Here is a 19,256-nt window from a genome sequence, read left to right on the forward strand (position 1 = left end):
TGGGCTCTGGCAAAATTTTGCCCCCATAAGATGTTTGTGAAGTTTATTCAATGTATTCTGTTATCTACTTTTTGTGTGATGCAGTCGATTCTCCACTGGGAAAAAGGTGCTAGAAAACGTGGACTACTCATTAGGTTTAGCGAAAGGAATTTGCAGTAGTTATTTTTTGCTGACATACTCTGCGAAATATGAATGGAAAGATTCCTTCCAATGGAAGGAGTGTCAAAGATTCCTCTTTGACAGTTTGTGCATGGCCTATTTGATCACAGCAGTTGACAAAGCTCCTCCTCCAAAGGTTGCCACCGTCAGTGAATGGAAGCTCACGATGTTCCTGAGACACTAATGGCTAATGACCTTCCTTCTACACACTGAGCAGTATGGAGTCACGCACTGGGGAACAGCACCAAATCTTCTCATATTTTTTCCAAAATATTTACATAACTGCTGGTTTGAGAAACTCTGAAGGCAGGCAGCTTTTGTGTCTGCAGTTTGGCTACAGCGAAGGCGCTTGAGTGCTGCTGGGCACAAGTGCTGTGGTACCATTCTATTGCTGCCTTTGCCTGCTGTGTACGTGGTCAAAAGCTAAAGTTGCAAAAACTCTGCAAATTCGCACAACGCATCAGTGGCCGTTACTTGTTAAGAGGAATGGAAGCATAAAACCCAGGATGTAAACAGTGTGAATTTGCTGAGGGGAGGGGAGAAAGGGGGAAATGCTCGCTCCGATTTCTTCCAACCACCAACGTAGTTCTTTTTGGAGAAAACTGGAATATTATCATGCACTTTCTTTGGAAAAATCGGAGAGAAAAATTGCAGCCCATTCGTGATGTTACAACATGACAGCATTTTTCTTTTATATAGCTTTCCCTTCCCGTGTAGATAGTTCACTACCAAGGTGATTGAATTAGACAAAAGTGATTTATGTAGGCTGTGCTGAGAGAAAAGGCTTTGTTAGGTTTCAGGGAAGATTTGGAACACTGAGGGTGAGAAACAGCTTGGCTGAGACATGGGGAATCACAATCCTCTCATTAAATCTCCATGCCTATGACCAGACATGGCCTCACTTTGCATTTGCTGCTTGGTTACTGAATCTATGAAGCCGTTGTCTGGAAACAAAAGGCAGTAAATCAAATCAATGGGCATCTTTCAGTGGGAACCAAAGAAGATTGTGAAGCTGTATTCTCCCTTGGCTTGCTATTTGAATGTAGCAGATGCTATAACATATCTATGCACTTTTCTGCTTGCATATGCTATTGCAAATAGAACTTTTTAACTTTTCACGTAATGCATATTGGTTTAGGAGAGATTTTTCCTAGCTGGAAAGAAAATCTGCCCCTCTCTTCCCAGATAACATATCTATAGGGAAATCAATGCCTTTGACTGGTGGATAATTTTATTTTATTTTGATTTGATTATGTTAAACCATCTCAGGCTGTGATGACGAGAATAAAGCAAGAGGTAGAATTGGTTCAAAGCAATCTTATGCATTGTAAAGGAGAAACAGATCACTGGTTACTAACACTTGACTTCTAAATGGACAAATAACACTGGAGATATGTCTGATTTGAAAGAACTCTGTTAAAGAGCTAGAAGTTAGGGTACTGGGTTCAATTTTTAAGAGAGCTTTCTTCCACAGAGACAAGTACTCTAATACACTTTTCTTGGTACTTGAGAGCTGGGAGACTTATTTGTGAAGAAACACTTGCATGGGCTTTCTGTATGGGAACCATGAGCCAAAACTCTAACGTATTTTATTTTAAAAATCTGTTGTTTTTTGGTGGAAAGGAGAAAAAGAGTTTAGAAAATGATGGAACTAATAGCAGGAGGTGGTCAAAGTGGCAAATGAATGACACGGGGTGTTCCAATGGACTTCAGGCAGGCTGAAGTACAGGCTCTGCCGTGTAACATGATGTATTGTCTTGTAAATTCCAGTTAACATTACATCAGCTTTCTACAGAGGGTGTGTCTATGCTCCTGTGAAAATCAGAGACCTCTGGGACCCTGTCCGTTAAACAGTTTGTTGGCTCAATAAAATGGCTCACGTGGCAGAAATGTACATTAGAAATCAATATAGCTGCACTTTCCTTCCCTAGCAGGAGAAGGAAAAGCTCCAGGGACTGATTAAGTTCCCTTTGAAAGAGCTGCCACATCCTGAAACATTTTAAATAAATGCCATGGGTGTACAGATAGATCTGTATTTAACTCAGATTTTGTATTTGTACACTAAATAAGTGCATCTTGATTATAAATAGCTTAACTATAAACAAGCATCTTCACAGATGTTGGATCTCGTGATAATATCGATTTGCAATTAGTATGATGAGCTGTCATAGTGAATTCTCATGGGGCAGATTTTCTTGGTGATACTATGAGTGTCAAAATTCAGTTATCCATTTGTCATGACAGCCCTAGAAATAGTAATTTATTTATGGTCTTCTAATAAGCCAGATAACGTGCATGCTCCTCTTCATTTGGCTCAAAAGATTCAGGATTGTTTTGCTTTCTATCTAAAGCCCTCAATGACACCAGCTGGTCAATCTCCCCTGGGATGGTGCTTTTAGGAAGGAGAAGCTCAGCTGCCTCCCATCATCTCTGGGAAAGCACAAGTGATGTGGCTGTGGGATATATTTCACAAGTCACCAAATTTCCAGGTGGACAAAGACTTCAGTCACAAGTTCACAAATTCATATTGGGGACAACTAGTTTATCTTTTGGACTTGAGTACCTCTGGAAACTGCTGGTAGGAAGGAGCCCCAGGGGGAACTTGGAAGAATTTGGCTGTGCTGATGCATGGGTTCAAGTAGGATGTGTGCTGGTGCTGGAAGTATGGGCACTTTCTGCCAGCCCTTGTGATGCTGAATGAAGGTGATGCTCTCTGATGAGTCAGGTCTGTCCCTAAATGCCTCTTGAAAATTCAGAGCTAAAATATCTAAGGACCAAGCTGGGAAGGGAACTGGACCTGCCTTAGAGCCAGTAGGTTTCTTTCCTATCCGAGAACCAAACTGGAGGGATCATGAAGGGGGATGCATGTGCTCCTCCACACTCACATGCCTATATGCTCAAGTATTCTATGTGCAATTATTTTTTCCCCACAACAAAAAAAAGAAAGAAATGGAGAGAGAGAGAGAGAGAGAGAGAGAGGAAAAGAAAGAGCGTTGAATTATGCTGCCCAGTAAATTACTAAGGCGAAGCTTTGCGAGTGATTTGTGTGATTCCAAACTGTTATTCCCATAGGAAGAACAGAAGGAGGAAGAAAAAGGGAACCTGCCATGACAGTAAGATGGAAGTTAATCACCAGTTTAATTCATAATCTCCAGCTCTTTAAAGGAGTTGCTAATAAGTGTTTGTCTTCTTTTTCCCTCCCACTCTTTTCCCCTAGGAGCTAGCAAGAGACACAGTCAGCACTGATCACAGCAGTAAAATTATTAAGGAGAGGAGAAATCCTCAATGGAAGCCCTTTAATCTGCCTCTGGAAAGGGCAGTTTGTGTTAATAGGACAAAACTGTAACATTTAATATTAATTATAGGGACTTAGGGAGGAGCACGTGAAGGATGGAGGCAGAGAACAGACAGGAAGGAAGGAGAGATCTGATTGCAGCAGTCTTTTGCTGCAGAAGGAAATGGGGCAGCCAGAGGAGATGGATCTCTTTGGTTGGCCTGGGGATGTTTATGGTCGATGGGTGACATCCAGTTTCTATGGCCTTGGACTAAAACCTGATCAGGAACCTAACTGGCCTTTAGATGAGAAAAGGAAAGGTGTAAAGAGAACAGACATTTGGTTTCAAGGTCAAGATTCAGTCTGTGTGACTTGTGAGTCCCATGACAAACAAAGGGGCACTATGGGAGGAATGTGACTGTATAGCAGTAACTTGACTCATACTCATCTCTTGCATGCTTGAATTAATGCAGCCCTATCAGTTTCAGCTCCTTCTTCTGCTTCTTTTGTGAATGCTACATTTGGCTCCCTATTCTTTCCTCCGTAGTGTGATAAAAAGATGATAGGAGATTTAATTTCCAGAAAAGAACACCCAGGCAGGCAGTAGGATGCCAGCTGTTGGGCAGATTAATGCGGTAAGGGTTCATATCAGGCATTCAGTGTCTCTGTTACAGATAAACAATTTTTCTTAAAAAATAAAAATACATATAAATGCCCTTTAGCTGATGAAGCATCTTGGTGATGTTCCATTATAAAGCAGGATGAACATGAACTGGATTTCATCTGACCTTTAAATTACCTCCGTTTTATCAGTTCCATTTTATCAGCAGCTCTTTAGAGAAGGAGTCCTTACTTTGAATTAATAGATTCTTTCATTGCAATAACTGTGAATAGCTCAGCCAAGAGAGTGTTTCCTCAGAAAAGATTGCATCTGGAGCAGAAGGGTACACTAGTATGTAGGTAGTATGTTTAGTAGTGTTGGTCTCGCCCTCTTTTTACCTGTGTTCTGTACAAAAGAAAGCTCATCACAGGCAGCGATGAGGGATAGAAATCCAATTCTTTCTTCACTGTGTGCTTCAGAGCTGTGGCGACAGAAGGTGGCTCATCTTAATGTCTAGGAATGAAATAAAATCACTTCTTAAGCTCTAGAGATAGACACTGAGTAACTAGGTGTGCGGAGGTTTGCTTTGGTTGTTGGTATGGAATGATACTGGATGGGCTGCTTTTGTGCTTTTTTTTTAAGGAGCTCAGAGCTGGCTGACTTCTCTAACGCTCTACCAAGGCTGAATTCTGCAGTAAAGATGGAAGAATGCTGGAGGAAAGGCAAATAGGCCAGCACAGCCCTTGTAGCAATACGGCTTCCGAGAGAGGAGCATGACACACGCAGGGCAGTTCTGGAGGCATAAACAGCTCCCAGGCAGCACTGAGGCTTTCCCACTGCCCTCCTGTAGTAGATCAGATCCTAGGATTGCAATGAATGCAGTTTTACTTCCACAAAGAGGTTGCAGCCAGGGAATGAAGCTTGAAGGAAATGTGCTTGCTTGGCCACAGCAGTGCTGGAAACACGTTCTGTGCTTGTGCCGGTGCTGACTTCCACTGCTTTCCTGAGGGACAGCACCTGGGACCTGTGTGACACACAGATGATTCGGGAGAATGGCCTCATTTTCCAGTACAGAGCTGTTTCACATTTAGTTTGATTGCTTTTTCTGACTGACTTTTTGTTAAGTGATTAATTGCTGGTGTATGCATGGAGAGATGGCTTTTATTATCTAGATTGTGTTTTGTCATGTCAGTTCCTGGAAACTCAAATTTCTCTCTCTCTCTCTTTTTTTTTTTTTTTTATTAAGATCTATTAGAAAGATCCAAGTGGAATCATGGCTGTAATGCCACATGTTTTCTTTCCCAGTCACTTTTAGATTGATCTATCTATTTACATAGCAGCATGTCACCCCTCTGACTCCTGCCTTGCCTTGTCTTGGGGGCTGCTTTAAACAATGCCACTCCTGCATTTGGTGAGGAAGATGGGATTTTATAATGGAGATATATCCTGTTGATAGTAGTTAATCTCCTTGTTAAAAAAAAAATAGACCCATTTCATCTTCTAATTTAATGATAAATTGCATTCATTCATCAGGGAATGAAGGTTTATTAATAGAGAGGATAATAAATGGGCTGCAGAGAGATATAGAAAATAGTTTTGTCAAAGAAGGGACTTAGGGGAAAGTCAGAGCCCGAAGGCAAAACCGAAATCTCCAGAATCATCAGCACCTCTCCATAACCCAAACATCACCACCATGACCTTCAGTCCTTGTCTCAGGCTTGCTAATTCAGTTTAGATTTATACTGTAAAAAATTTCCAAGAAGAGAAATACTTAGGGATGCAATGTTTGCTCCTTGGGTCAGTGGACACATCTTCAGACCCAGAGAAAATGCTCTGAAATAGTCTGAGTGAGGGCAAGTGACACTGAATCTGGGTTGAATTAATGGAATGTTTTCTGGAAAGGAAACTTGAAACTAGAAGTTGAAACACATCAAATTCTTCATTTCCTATGCAAAATGGAAGCTGGAATTCCAGGGTCTGCACTGTGCTTTGCAGAGACAATGCAGATGACATTACCTATATAGCAGAGATTTCCCATCAATACTTTAGGGGATTCCTCTTAGAGTTAGATTAATAGCTGTCAACTGCAACATCTTTCCTTGGAAATTGTGATTTAATTTCCTGGGTACAAAATTGGGGGTGGAATTTTCACAGAGGCCTATTGATGAAGGCCTTGCTGTTAGGAAATTTTTCTTATTGTGTGCATTTTTTTCTCGCTTTGCTTTGAGTGAAAAAGCTAAGTTATTGTAAGAACTGCATGCTACCTTTTCCCCCATCACCTTTCTCCCAGCTAAACTGCTCCCCCAGCACTCAGCTGCCTTCCCAGACCTGTGCTGGGTCTGACCTGGCAAGCTGCACTAGCCCAGTGTTCGTCAGCCACATGTGTGAGCTGCTGACTGATCCTCCTGGTGCTAGTTAACAGAGATATTAATCATGCTTGCTTTCCATCCCTTTTGACAGAAGGAAAAGGTCAAGAGGTGCTCTGCTCTGCTCCTCTTGCTATCAGGGGAATGCAGGAGATGGGTTGGGGAGGGACATCACCTGCTGTGGAATGGGAGAGCTATGTGTGTGTGTGATGCTATTTAAGGAAACACAGATTAAGAGAGGGGAGGGAGAGGGAAAATCCCTCTATTAATGAACTCATTAGTGCTGGGAAAAGTAAAACCAAATTGCTCTTCAGAAAAGCACTATCTAGCTGGATTTATTATCCTCTGTAATTAGGGACCAAACAGAATGGAGTGGTATAAGGATTGAGAGAGGAAAATGTGGTCTATTCACAGCCTAATTACTCAGGTAACAGAAGAAGTGACATTTGCACCAAGAGGAAATAACATGGGGACCCTATTGCTTCACCTGCAGAGCCTGGGCTATCCTTGCACGTTTTCTGGGGATCAGAAATGTTGGGATGCTCAGGAGAGGAGGGAGAAGGGTTGAAGTAAGGTTGCCTGTACACTGACCCTCAGTTTGTGCCTGGGCCCACACTGGTGAGGTCCATATACATCTACACTGAGTCATGTGGGTCTGGTAGCAACATCAGTTCTGGGATCCCTTTACAGGCTTGCAAAGGGCAGAGTTGCACATTTCCACTGGAAAAGGGAGATCCCAATGTGGAAGTGCTGTGGAGCCTCAGCAATGAGTGCATTTTGGTATCACATTGCTTTTCTCTGTTGAGCTCAGCACTCGGTGCTCCCTGGGCACCTGTCCTGGTGCAGCACAGCAAGGATAGCAGCAGAATTCCTATAGCAGAAATAGTGTTTGAGCTGTTTGACCCACAGAGGAGTCCTGGCTGGGTTACGAACCTGGCTGTCTTTTGTAGAAAGTGGTAGGGAAGGAAGAAGAAATAGGTTCCCCAGGGAAAACTGCATTTAGTCCCGTGCCCAGGAGAGCCTGTGAAGCCTGCACCAGTTGCAAAAGCTTTTGTCTTTGCTTCTTCAAACAAAGCTGCCTGGAGGGTTTTCTTTGCAAAAGGCTTTTTAGTGTGTTTCTTTCAAGTGGCAGGAGCTGCGTGTTGGAGCTGCAGGTGGTCTGCTTGGAGACTGAGCAGGGTGTTTGTAGGAGCTGGGGAATTGAAAACACCCTGACAAGAGAAGAAAAATCAGAGATGTTTAAGACTTACTGTGCCAGGATGTGGCCCGAACTTCTGAACCACTGCGCATGTTTAAATTGCCTTCATTGAAGAAGTACAGTCCTCTCTGTGGAGGCTCACAGCTGGCTTTAAAAGTGACTTTTAAAAAAATTTAAGTTATCGATCCACTGGTTAATTGATTAAATTGACTAAATTTAGTGCGAATCTTCCTGAGTTTAGCAATGTCTGTTTAAAATGTGTTTAAAGCAAATGAGGCAATAAAAACCTGAACTGGAACCATTCCTTTCCTCCCACTCCCCTTCAGCATGTGGTCCCACGTCCCACTCACACTGTTCTGTGGAAATTGCTGACCATCCCTGTGTGTTCTGTAAGGAACAAAGCCTATCTCTCTGGCACCTGCAGTGAAGGCTTGCATGGGGAGTTGAGACAACCTACTGTGACCCTTTGTCTGCCCCCTTTTTTGTCACTGAGACCACATGTGCTTCTCCATAGAACCTCAGGCCAATGGTACTGTGATCTGAAAGGTTTGTAATTTCCCTCTTTGTGTTGCTCAGTATTGTGAATCTTTTCTACCTCTGCTCATTTCCACTGTTCCCAGCTCTGGGCTGCTTAGATATTTCTGTATATCAGAGACATTGCAGATAGTGAGATGGAAAATGGGGGTTGGCCAGAGCCTGTGTTTGTGATGCTCTGCATAGTGGCTGGGAATTTTGTTCTTACATTTCCTTCTCTTCTTGGGCTCCCTGACCAGGAGGCAGCTTCTGCCTCAGCTGCATAGAGCCTGCACTGTAGCAACTGGCCCTGATGGAGCAGTCGAAATGGAAAGGGATAATTTCTATCCAGATGTCACACTGATCTGAACGGAGAGGAAGGAATGCCTTCGTACAGCAAGATGAACAGAGTTCTCTCCTAACTCATTAAAGCTCAGTTTCCCATGAAATGCCAGACACCCTTATGCACTCATTCAGTCACTCACATTAGATGTCTGAGAAAGAGCAAAATCCTCATGCTGCTCTCCCTGGCACCATGACCTGATATGACACCCTTGCTAAGAGCCTCGTGGGCCTTTATGGATAACATAAATATCCATAAGGCTACTTAATTAGCTCTGTCTTCTGCTTGTGCAGCTCCCATTGCTGTCACAGCTGAATGCCTTCTGCAGCATCTCACAGCAGCATCCGACACAGCCCCTACCTAACCCACATCTTCTAGAGGAGCTGCAGAGCATCCCACACCCTGTGTGTAACAGAGCAGCTGGTACTGTTACAGCTATGGCAGAACCTGGCAGAGGTTGTCTTGTTTGTTCTGTTTTTCCAGGGATGGGGAAGATGTTTGTGGTATAGGAGGTAAACTGTTTGCTAACCCACTTCTTCGGGAGTGAAACCTCAAACCTCTCCAACCAGCCTGGTATCTGAAGAATACCTTTGCTCTGTGTGAGAGATGCTCCTCAAACAGATAAAGGAACCTCACAGTGACAGGTATCAGCATCAACAGAGGTGTTGGTATGTAGCTGGGCTCTCAGCAGAGTTTATAAACCTCATTGCTCTTTCTAGTGAAGTTGGCTGAATTTTGCCAAACTGCTGTGTTTGAAGGCATGTTTCCTTGAGAGTCTGTTCATGGCATCTGAGCAACCAGAGACCTTCCAAAGGATTTGGAACTCTGCCTGTGCTGTATTTTGTTCTTTATTATACTGCATCTACAGCATTTGATTTTACAAGCAAGAGTCTTAGCAAACAAACTGAGAGATCTCCCATTCCATTTTCCTACTCTGTTGGATGCCTGTTGTTTCTGGAGGGTTTCAAGGTTCAGAACCCACCTTGTGACTCGGAAACACCAAAGACAATGTGTAATCCTGTATACTGCTATCCTCCTTTCAGTCATTTGCTGCATGTATGAATTCTTTTGAGTCTCAGACCTGCACAGGAGGGGGACAGATACTTCACCCTTCACTGTCCTAGTTGATTGTGTCAGTGCTGTGTACATTTCCCTATGGCGCTGTTTCTCTGGGTATGTCTGTGCTGCAGCATAGACAGCTTTAAATTAACTTGCTTCCATCTTCACAGCTGTCAGTTGTTTTTCAGCAGCTTGGCATTGGCCTGATGCTGCCTTAACAGGTCTGCTGCATGCCAGCTTGGGTGTTTTGGTGCCTGAATGCTTCGGCCCTCTGGCAGGCAATGGGACTGTAGCACAGACTCGTTGGCTGCCAGAACACAAGCCCTGCAGGAGGTACAGCTGTGCAATGAAACTCTGCAGACATTATCCAAGTTCTCTTGGGTTCATGTAGCTCGTGTGGGGAATGGTAGCAAGGATGATATCTTATGTAGCATGAATTGGTACACTGGGGTGCTGTCAGTTTGCCTGCTGGCGTACCAGATCATGCCTGAAACTGTCCCTTTTCTGTCCTCACATGGTTAACACTGACACTGGTTCAGCACCTTGAGTTGAAATTGAGACCTTCTCTTTTAGAGGCTGTTTTGTAGCTTAGAATAGTAAAAACAAGGAAATGTTTTATGCCTGTGCCTTTCAGCCATTTAACACCAAGAGGAGTTTGTGGGTTTTAGTCTGCATGGCGGTGAGGGGGTGCTTCCTTACCTTCGGAGATGTCTGCACAGGGAGCTGCTGGGTGAGTGGCTGGGCAGAGTGAATTCATAGCATCACAGATTTGTTGGACTGCTGATGTGGCTCTCAATTGGCACTTTGCAAGTCACTGACTGCAGGGCTGGCTGCAGCACCAGCACCAACGTCCCCTTGCGTGGTCCCAGGAGTCTTCTGCAGCTGCCTCCATCTTCTCCTTGTCATTTCTCCCCTTGATTCACCACAAAACTCCTCCAGTTAATGCCTGCTCTCTGAAGTCATGTCTCTCTGCAGCTCTGAGCCATTTCCAGAGGTGTTCTGAAATCCACTGAGGATGAAGGGAGATGAGTTTCTTACTGATAAATAGGTATCTTTAACTCTGCAAATATCCCAATCCCTGGAGTGTGCCTGTACTGATAGAAGGATGGATTTTGTCATTCTAGTTCCTGTGTGATGCTTGAAAATTAACAGGAGAGCAATGCAGAAAGCATCTTCTCTAGGAAAGCAGAGCATGACTCAGTGCTTTCTCATGTTTCCTTCAGGGAAAAATGGGGCTAAGAGCACATTTATACAAAAAGAAAGGAAGACAAAAAGAAGAAAAAAATAACGTAACACAACGCAATACAGACAAGTCTCAGGGCCTCAGGTTATGAGATGGTTGCACAATCTAGGATGAAAGAAATGGGTTGTTGGCCTTCTGCAGAGCTGAATGTCTATCAGACAACTGCAGGTTTTGATCATATATCTACTGAGATAAGCATCCAGAGGACGTCAAAAGTAGCTATGGGGCTGCTGGGAAGTGCAGGTTTTGCAGTTTAAGGTAGAAACAAGAAGGTGTGCAGTGTCCTGGGGGCTTGTAGTGTTGATGTGGCTGCTATGTAAAGGAATTATAAAGGACAGAGGAAAAGATAACGGTAGGAAATGTATAGTGATGATGTAGAAGGGAAGAAGGTTGTTGAGTTCTGATGCATCTTGCCTGCTTTGGCTGCCAGAGATAGGACTCTGAATTAGAATCTTCTGACAGATACTGTGAGACTGTCATTATTTTCTAATCAAGCTCCTACAGCAGCAAATTGGAGACTGATAAACACAGATTCTCTTCAATCTTTGTTCCTGTGAGCCATTGCCTTGTACTTCTGTGGATTCTACAGCTACAGATAAGTGCTTTTCGTTGAGGGGGACATGTGTACCTAGTCAAAGCAAAACCGAAATGGATGTATAGTATCAAACCATGGCAGCCTAAAGAATGAATTATTCAATTTTGTAGAGGGTGAGCTCTATTTTTTTGTTTGTTGATGTGCAAAATCATTACAATGTGCCGTGGAACCAGACACAGACCCCCAGATGGTTTGCACACTGCTCCCTTTGACCTGGTTTTCTGCTCTCCATTTTCGTGGTGTTTGAGGGGCCGTATAAAACCCATGCTCTCATTAGTGAGTCTAGACTGGAAAAAACCCAGACTGAATGATGTCTGAGCTATTACGAAGATAGAGAAGAGAATTAAGCATTTTGATGGTTTCGGAAGCAATCCTAGCATGAAACTCTTCGTGCTCGTGCGTTTGTGAGATCTTTGCAGTCTTGAACAAAACACAGTTCCTGTACATTTGAGGGTGACACTAAATAGGACAATGTATCTAGATGAGTCTCTGCTTTTATTCCTGTTTTTGAATGTTGTCTTCTTCCATATATATATTTTTTTTCTTGAACCTTTAATTCCAAGGTTTTCTCGGTGCACATATGGTAAAATCTCCTGCCCCACTTCATCACTTCATCAATGAGTGGAAATGCTCATTAATGGACTCATTAATTATCTCCTGTCGGACATTACCCAGGGAGGTCTGTGTGCTCCGAGTTAACATGTCTGTGGTTACCTCTGCCAAGTGGAGATCTATTATTTTCTCACCTCGGCCACAGAAATGACTCCCCTGACAGAGGCACTTTGCTATACCACAATACCCAGAGATTGCTGAATATTCATTATATCTGCTCCTGAAAATGCCTTGCCAGCATATGGTGTTGGAGCCAAGATGCTTTATTACCTCTTGCCTTTTGCTTTCCTTGGAGAAAGTGTTGTGGCTTGTATCATCAGTTCAGTTAACTTTTTCATCTGAGCTCCTTTGCATCGTGCTTTCCTTTGAAAAGGGAAACAGAGGGAAGAACTCTGATTTAGCCCTGGTGCTTTGGTTCTATGAAAGTGAGATTTACAGCCCCGCTAGTCTGCTGGAAGATTGATTAAAGAAGACAAGCCTTTGAACTTTGTTTCAAACAAGAGGTGGTTGTAATAACTGTAATCTCCTGCTTTATATTTCCTGGTGTGAGGGAGGGAGGATCTCCATTTACCTTTCTGTCACAGGAAAAAATGAGGGATGTAGGTGGCCTGCATTCCAACAGCTGCAGCCGCAGATCCTCTTTGTATCCTCAAATTACATCCGACCGCTCCGTGTTGCTCATTGAGCCTTAGGGCTGCCCACACTGCTTGGTGTGCTCCCACCCTGAGGAAGGGCGAGTGGCAGAACAGAACAGATCTGTAGGATCGTGGTCTGTGAACTCCATGTTCCAGATGAAGTGAGTTTTAATTCTAGGGTTGCTTTCCAGCCTTTCATATTTGCTGCTGATGTAATAGAGCAAGTTAGCAAACAATTTTGAAAGTATATGAAACTGTATACACAGTGAGCTTTCTTCTGTCCTTTCAGCTCCTAGTAATCAGAAATGAAGGCTTGGAGCTACCACTTGCATCCAAATGATTCCACTTAATGTATCGTCCTTCATGAATTTCTCTAATTCATTTTCTACTCCATTTATAATCCTGCCCTCCTGAATCCCTGGTGTCTGGGAGCTGCATGGCATTTCTGTGCCATGTGAAGCATCTCTACAGTGAACTTCACACATCTGAAACCTGCTTTTGCATCACATGCTCTACAGATCACCACTGGCATATCCTTGTGGCTGAATAGCTGTGTACTCCTATGGACCTATGCAGATTTACAGAATTCCACTTTCAACACAGCCCCTTTTAACTCACTGACAAGGGAAAAAGATACTGAAAATGTGGTTTTGATCATTACATATTTATTTGAGAATCTACCTTCAGGGCTACAGGGAAATTACTTTAAAAATGCCTTTTACCTATGTTTTACCTATGTTCAATCTGTCACTCATGAGCAATATTTAAATGTTCAACAAGGGAAGGAGCATGTCTGCCCTGTGTAGGACACCCATATGTTCTGGGCAGCTTGATCACCAGATTTGGTGAGCAGGAGCCCTGAGGAACCAGCAGCTGGCTGATTTGATTGTACTGTTGAGAAATGTGGATTTGGATACCGTTGGCTAGAAGAAGGAACTGAATCCCTTTTGTTTGCCTGCAGTCTAGGGCACGAAAGAAGACAATGTTATTACCTTCTCGTCTGATTTATGCAGTCTTTAATGACTTGAATCATGGCTTGAATCAGTGACAACCTGATGGACTGTGTCATCCATCACGTTAGTCCTTCTGTCCTTCATGTGTTGATTATAAATTTAAAGATGTACCCAAGGAATTTTATATTTACATCTGTTGAAATGCTGAGAAATATTTAACTATGCAGTGGCAAAGGCTCCACTGCACTGATCAGAGTATATTTCACTGATTACAGAATGAAACTTGACATGCTACTTTGTGTACAATCTGCTGGTTCTACAGGAGATATTTCTGCTTCTCAAGAGGAATTTAGAGTGGGAATTGGACGACAAATACAACTTATTTTTTGGGTATTCTGCAGAGATTCCTTCATGCAAGATTTCAAGTGCAAGCAAGATGATGTAAATGGAAAACAGTTCCAGTGGTGATAACTGTGTAGAAGTACCATATTATACTAGTTTAGATTAAGGGTCTCTATTTAAACTCTTTTGTTATTACCTTTGTGAGACACTCATTTGGAGCAGTTATAGTATATTTTATCCTGCAGGTCCCAAAGTCAAACCTCTTCCACTGATGAAAGTAGTTGTATCCCTCAGTTCTCAGCACAGCAGTTATTACTTTATAGTTGGAAACAAAATTGTGGGGGTTCTAAAACATTTTCCCCAATCCTACAAGAAGTGCCTAACGGGTTGTTTTTGTAACAGCTGCTCTAGCTAGAAGCAGGACAGAACAAATTGTGACTGGCTGCAGGCATTCAAACTAACAGTTAAAGATCCGGATTTTCTAGTTACTTATTCAGTGTTTGACTTCAATATATTTGGCCAGACTTTGCAGAAGAGTAGGTTCATGCACTGTCTCTACCAACAATATTAATATTTCAACACTGCATATCTAAAATAGTCTGCCTGAGTTGTCCCAGTATTAATTCTTTTCCTGGAGGTAAACAGTGCTCCGTAGCAGTGTGGTGCTGTGGGTTTGATTTTGGCTTGGTTCAGATTTCGTATCCCATGCTGAAGGAAAGGGGTCTGTGCTTTTGCTTTTCAGCCACAGGTGCATCGCAATCACACCTTGGTTTGCAAGCAGGAGACTTGCCAGGTGGACAATTCCTTCCCCTCCCCGATTAAATCACCTTGATCCTGCTGGTTTTGAAGCCTTTTCTACAGCAGATATATAGATCCCATATAGCAGGGACTCAGGAGAGGCTGAAAGAGCAGCCCTGGATAGCTGTGGAACTCAGGATGGGGCTCCCATGTGAAGTAAGATGCGGGAGGATGGAGCAATGTTGTACAACAGCAGGGACATGTTCTTCCTTACTGGGCCAGAGTGAACACAGAAACAGGCAGGGCTGATAGCAATGTGTGAGCTGTGCTGTCAGAAGGAAGGACTGTGTCTGTCCAGGGTCGAACAATGGAAAATACAGCTATATTACATGCTTCCCTTTCAGGCACTTTCCAGCCATCGGAAATTTACTGCTATTATGTGACTCTTAAATTCCAGAATCCTTTAGAACTACCCTTTGGATCAAGATGTTCTTAGGTTTTATTTATTTATTTATTTATTTATTTATTTCCTGAGACAAAAATGTTCAACTTCTGGAGAAATAATGCCAACCTTGTACCTTTTACGAGTCAGTATATATTTAGCTAAATCACAATGGCTATACAATTTTTTCATAGCAATGCAGCTTTTTTTTTTTTTTTTTCTTCAAAAAGAATTTTTGTATAAAAGCCATTTCCATTTATCACTAAGGAATTAAGCCTTTGTAGGCACTCTTTGATTTCTTCAGAGTACTAAAGGTAAGGCACAGGCAGGGTTCTAATTTCATGGTTTGCTTGATATTTCAGAGGCAGTGAACGATGTTTAGATCAGCTGATAGTGAATAAAAAATCACAGCTGTAGTGCAAATGCTAATTCCCAGCTTAAACCAGTGATTGAGCACCTGGTGGGAAGGCAGGGCCAACACAGGGGAGCTCAGGTGTATGCAGTGTTCATGAGTGACTGGAAGGGGTGGAGCCAGGATTCACCCCTTCCCAGACCTCATTTAAGTGTTGGCAGTGGAGGTGAATGGATCTTGTTGGAGGTCTTTGTGTACCTGAGGCCTTCCAAAGGTAAGCAGCTTCTTTCCTTTATTCCTGTGCCTTTAGCTGATGTGTTTGAGCAAATCCTCACTGCTGCCTTAGATGTTGCTGCTCTGCTGTCATTGCTGTGCTTTCCATCATGTTGTGACACATTTAGATTCTGTCAAATCCAACAAGTGCTTTTTTTGTCTTACTAGTTCCTTCTGATCGTATGTTTTTGGTACCCCACTTGAAAATGGGGGTAAGTCCTCACAAATGGCAAATGTGCCAGGCCTTAAGTGGGCAAAGTGATGGGCAAAATTCCTTTGGACTTGAAGCAGTGTTTAAAAAGTACAAAAACAGGCAGGTTTTCTTCAGGACTCGTGCCTCTGAACCATTTCTCTCCATCTTGTTCAAACTCATGCCGAGGACGACCTCTGCTTCAGGTTGACTGGGGACACAGGCCAGGCTGAGACCTTGTTAAAGGACCTCTATCTACAACTGAAGTTGTAGGCACTAATGTGCCCTATCAGATGAAGCTTGATGTTCTTGTTGCCATGGGCTGCTTTTAAACACAGCTCAGCCTTCTCTGGGGTGATCCAAACACCGAGTTTGGATCCAACTCAAAGTTTGGATCTGTAGTTGTGTGCAGGCACGGATTTTTTAGATGCTCTAAAATGCCAAAGTAGAATCAAAGAATCATCAGGGCTGGAAAAGACCGCTAAGATCATCCTGTCCATCTATCACCACATAGCACTGATAAAATTTTAAGTAATGGCAGTAATTTCATGAAGAACTTCAAACACTGAATCAGCAGAATCTGATTCTGATGCAAATTTCTGCAAGATTTTGAGTGATACAAAAGCTTCTGGAAAGGTTTTTTGTTTTCAGAAATAAGATGGATCAGGCAATACTGCAATAGTGACTTAAAACCATGAATCATAGAATGAGTTTGGTAAAGGATATTGAAATACTGGTACTTTTTTTTTTTAATGTGGGGAGTTATGCAGGAAATTGCCACATTTTCACAAAAGCTTAACAGAAAATACCTTAAGGATCAGAACAGGTGCAATTGCAAATTCAGACGTTCCTATTGAGTCTATTATTGCACTCTGTGTTGCAATGAGCAATTGACATTTAATTACTTTGTGATTACTAAAGCATTTAATTTAGCTTCCTATTCTTTCCATATTTGAACAAAGGAATCCTGGATGTGGTAACAAAGCCATTTCATCTCCTCGTAGCAGCACTCAGTTTGCTTCTGGTATATATGGAAAGCCAAATTTGCTCAATGTTCCTACATGAGATACAGAATAAATATTCACCAGGTTTTAAAAGCTCATTCAGCTTTCTGGCACCATTTGGTCTAACTGTGCCTTGCACTGACTTCATGGCACTGATCTCAAGAGTTGCTCCTCTTTGTGTTTGCATGGGAGAAGAATGATGCTCATCTCTTGCTTGTGCTGGAGGAGGCAATTTCAGATTCAGCCTGCAGCGCTCCTCGGCTCTTTCCGGGCTGAACAATGAAGCAATGGCACTCCCAATTCAATGTCTTGCACCAACACCACTGCCAACTTTCAGATCCACCTGCTGGAAAATGAGAAGCTTCGAGGCTGTGCATCCTCATGCACGGGAAGCCCTGAAGCTGAGCTCTTGCAGTCTAACCTTCAGGCCATCCCTGTAGCAGCGTGATTGACACATTGCTAATAGAGGATCATAACTTGAAAATGAGGGTAAGCGCTGGGAGCAGATGAGTGTTTAAATAACAAAGAGCCTCTTTTTATGCAAATACCCTAAGCAATAAAGAACAAAGAGAGAGGATCTCATCCCTCTCCTGCCCTCTGAGAGCCGGGGAAGTGGAAGCAAATCGTTCCTGCTCACCAGCGAAGGGTTTTGTTCTCCTCGGCAGCTGGGGTGAACGATCCGGCTCCTTCCAGCCCTCTCTTTCCCTCTCCCCACGCTCTTCTGTTGATCCAGCACTCGATTTATCCGTTCGTTTGGTAAGCTGGAAAAGTGCCCCCGCTTAAAGGTATCTACCAGAATGGAAATAATGCTTTTTGGAACGGGCACATTTACTGTCACAACGGGATTCTCTGCCTGTAGCCGACGTGAGGATGCTGCCCCTGTAAGTGTTCTTGCTGTTCTGCGCGTGTGAGCTTGAAATGCTGCTGGGGGGGGGGAGGGGAGAAATCAATCCCATAGGTGGAGAGCTGCGGTGCTGCATGTTCCCATGGGCATCCGGATTCCCGAGAAACCTCTGCTAATCCCAGCTGTAATCATTATCAGTAAACGTTTTGCTGTCGGGAGCAGGTGAGTGTGGCTCCAAGGAACTGGCGTATATCCAAGGAATCTAAATGCAGTCACTGTGATACTGAAGCGGCACCAGGGAACAGGCGGTGTGTTTTCCTACCGTTTCTTGACTTCGGTGACTGAGGCACAAAAAGGCCCATAATCGATCCATAAATCCACGGCCATCACTGCCTCCCATGCATTCCACCTCTACCACCAAGCACCAGGTGGGAGGGGATGATTCCAGTGATTCTTTTTGCCACAGGCTGCGTTGGTGACTTCTCCTTTTTCTCTCCAAATTCTTACAGAACATTTTCTGTTTGTTTTCTTGGTAGAAAATCAGATGTTTTAGAGGTCCGTCCTTCTTGTTTTTTCCTTTTAGTCCTTGGTATTTCCAAATATGAATTTGTTTCGTTGTGATTTTGGTATACAGGAAACCAACGTTTTAACCCAACCTCATGCTTTGCCCCAAATGTTCATCTTCAACAGAAGGGCTGTTTGTGGCTTCATATCACAACATGTCCACGTGAAAACAGAAAAGTGGAAGTTGCATAAATTGGAATGCGATGTCAGCGATCCAAAGTAACAACTATTTAAAAAAGAAAAATAACAGTGATCCAAAGTGCAAATTCCCAAAAGATCCAATGTTCTTCATTAGAACTGGTATACGGTTGCCAAAGCACAAAAATCAGTTTCGTGCAAATAGTTTTCCCAAAGCCAATGCGTAGAGATGGAAAGGTTGCTGAACTCTCACTGAGCAGATTATAAAAGAAGTAGCGCTGGTGTTTTCAGCTCAACAGCCAGAAAGTCTCATGCAAACCCACAGGTATGCACAAGTTCTGAAATGGAGCAAAAATGAATTGAAACATTGAAACTTGTGTGTTTTTTAACCTTGTTCTGCCATCCTATCCTCTCCTCGTGCAAAGTGCTTTCATTTTCTCATCTCATCCCTTTTGTTTTTGCAGCAATGAGCCTGATAGGAAAGCAGAATGAAAATTAATCTAAGGTAGTGCCTGTAATTGTGCCCCATCTCAGTCCCTGTGCTGTTCTCAGCTTTGCAGTGACTGTTTGCCTTCCAGAAGCATCTGGCACGTGTTTGTTCTCTTCCCTCCTCAGGGGAAATCATTTTCAGCTGAACGATTTGTTCAGAGTTTTTAAAGAATAAGCATGCATGTGATGCTGAATAGTTGCTAGAACAAGGCATGGCCATAGAAAATTCCTCCTAGAATAGAGGAAAATGAATTTTGTGAGGTTGATTGAGATGCGCAACTTTCTATTCAGTGACTTTTTTTTTTTGAACTCTGCCATTGTTTCATGTC

Source organism: Tympanuchus pallidicinctus, unplaced genomic scaffold, assembly GCF_026119805.1.
Source record: "Tympanuchus pallidicinctus isolate F22 unplaced genomic scaffold, pur_lepc_1.0 scaffold21, whole genome shotgun sequence".
Lineage (NCBI taxonomy): Eukaryota > Metazoa > Chordata > Aves > Galliformes > Phasianidae > Tympanuchus > Tympanuchus pallidicinctus.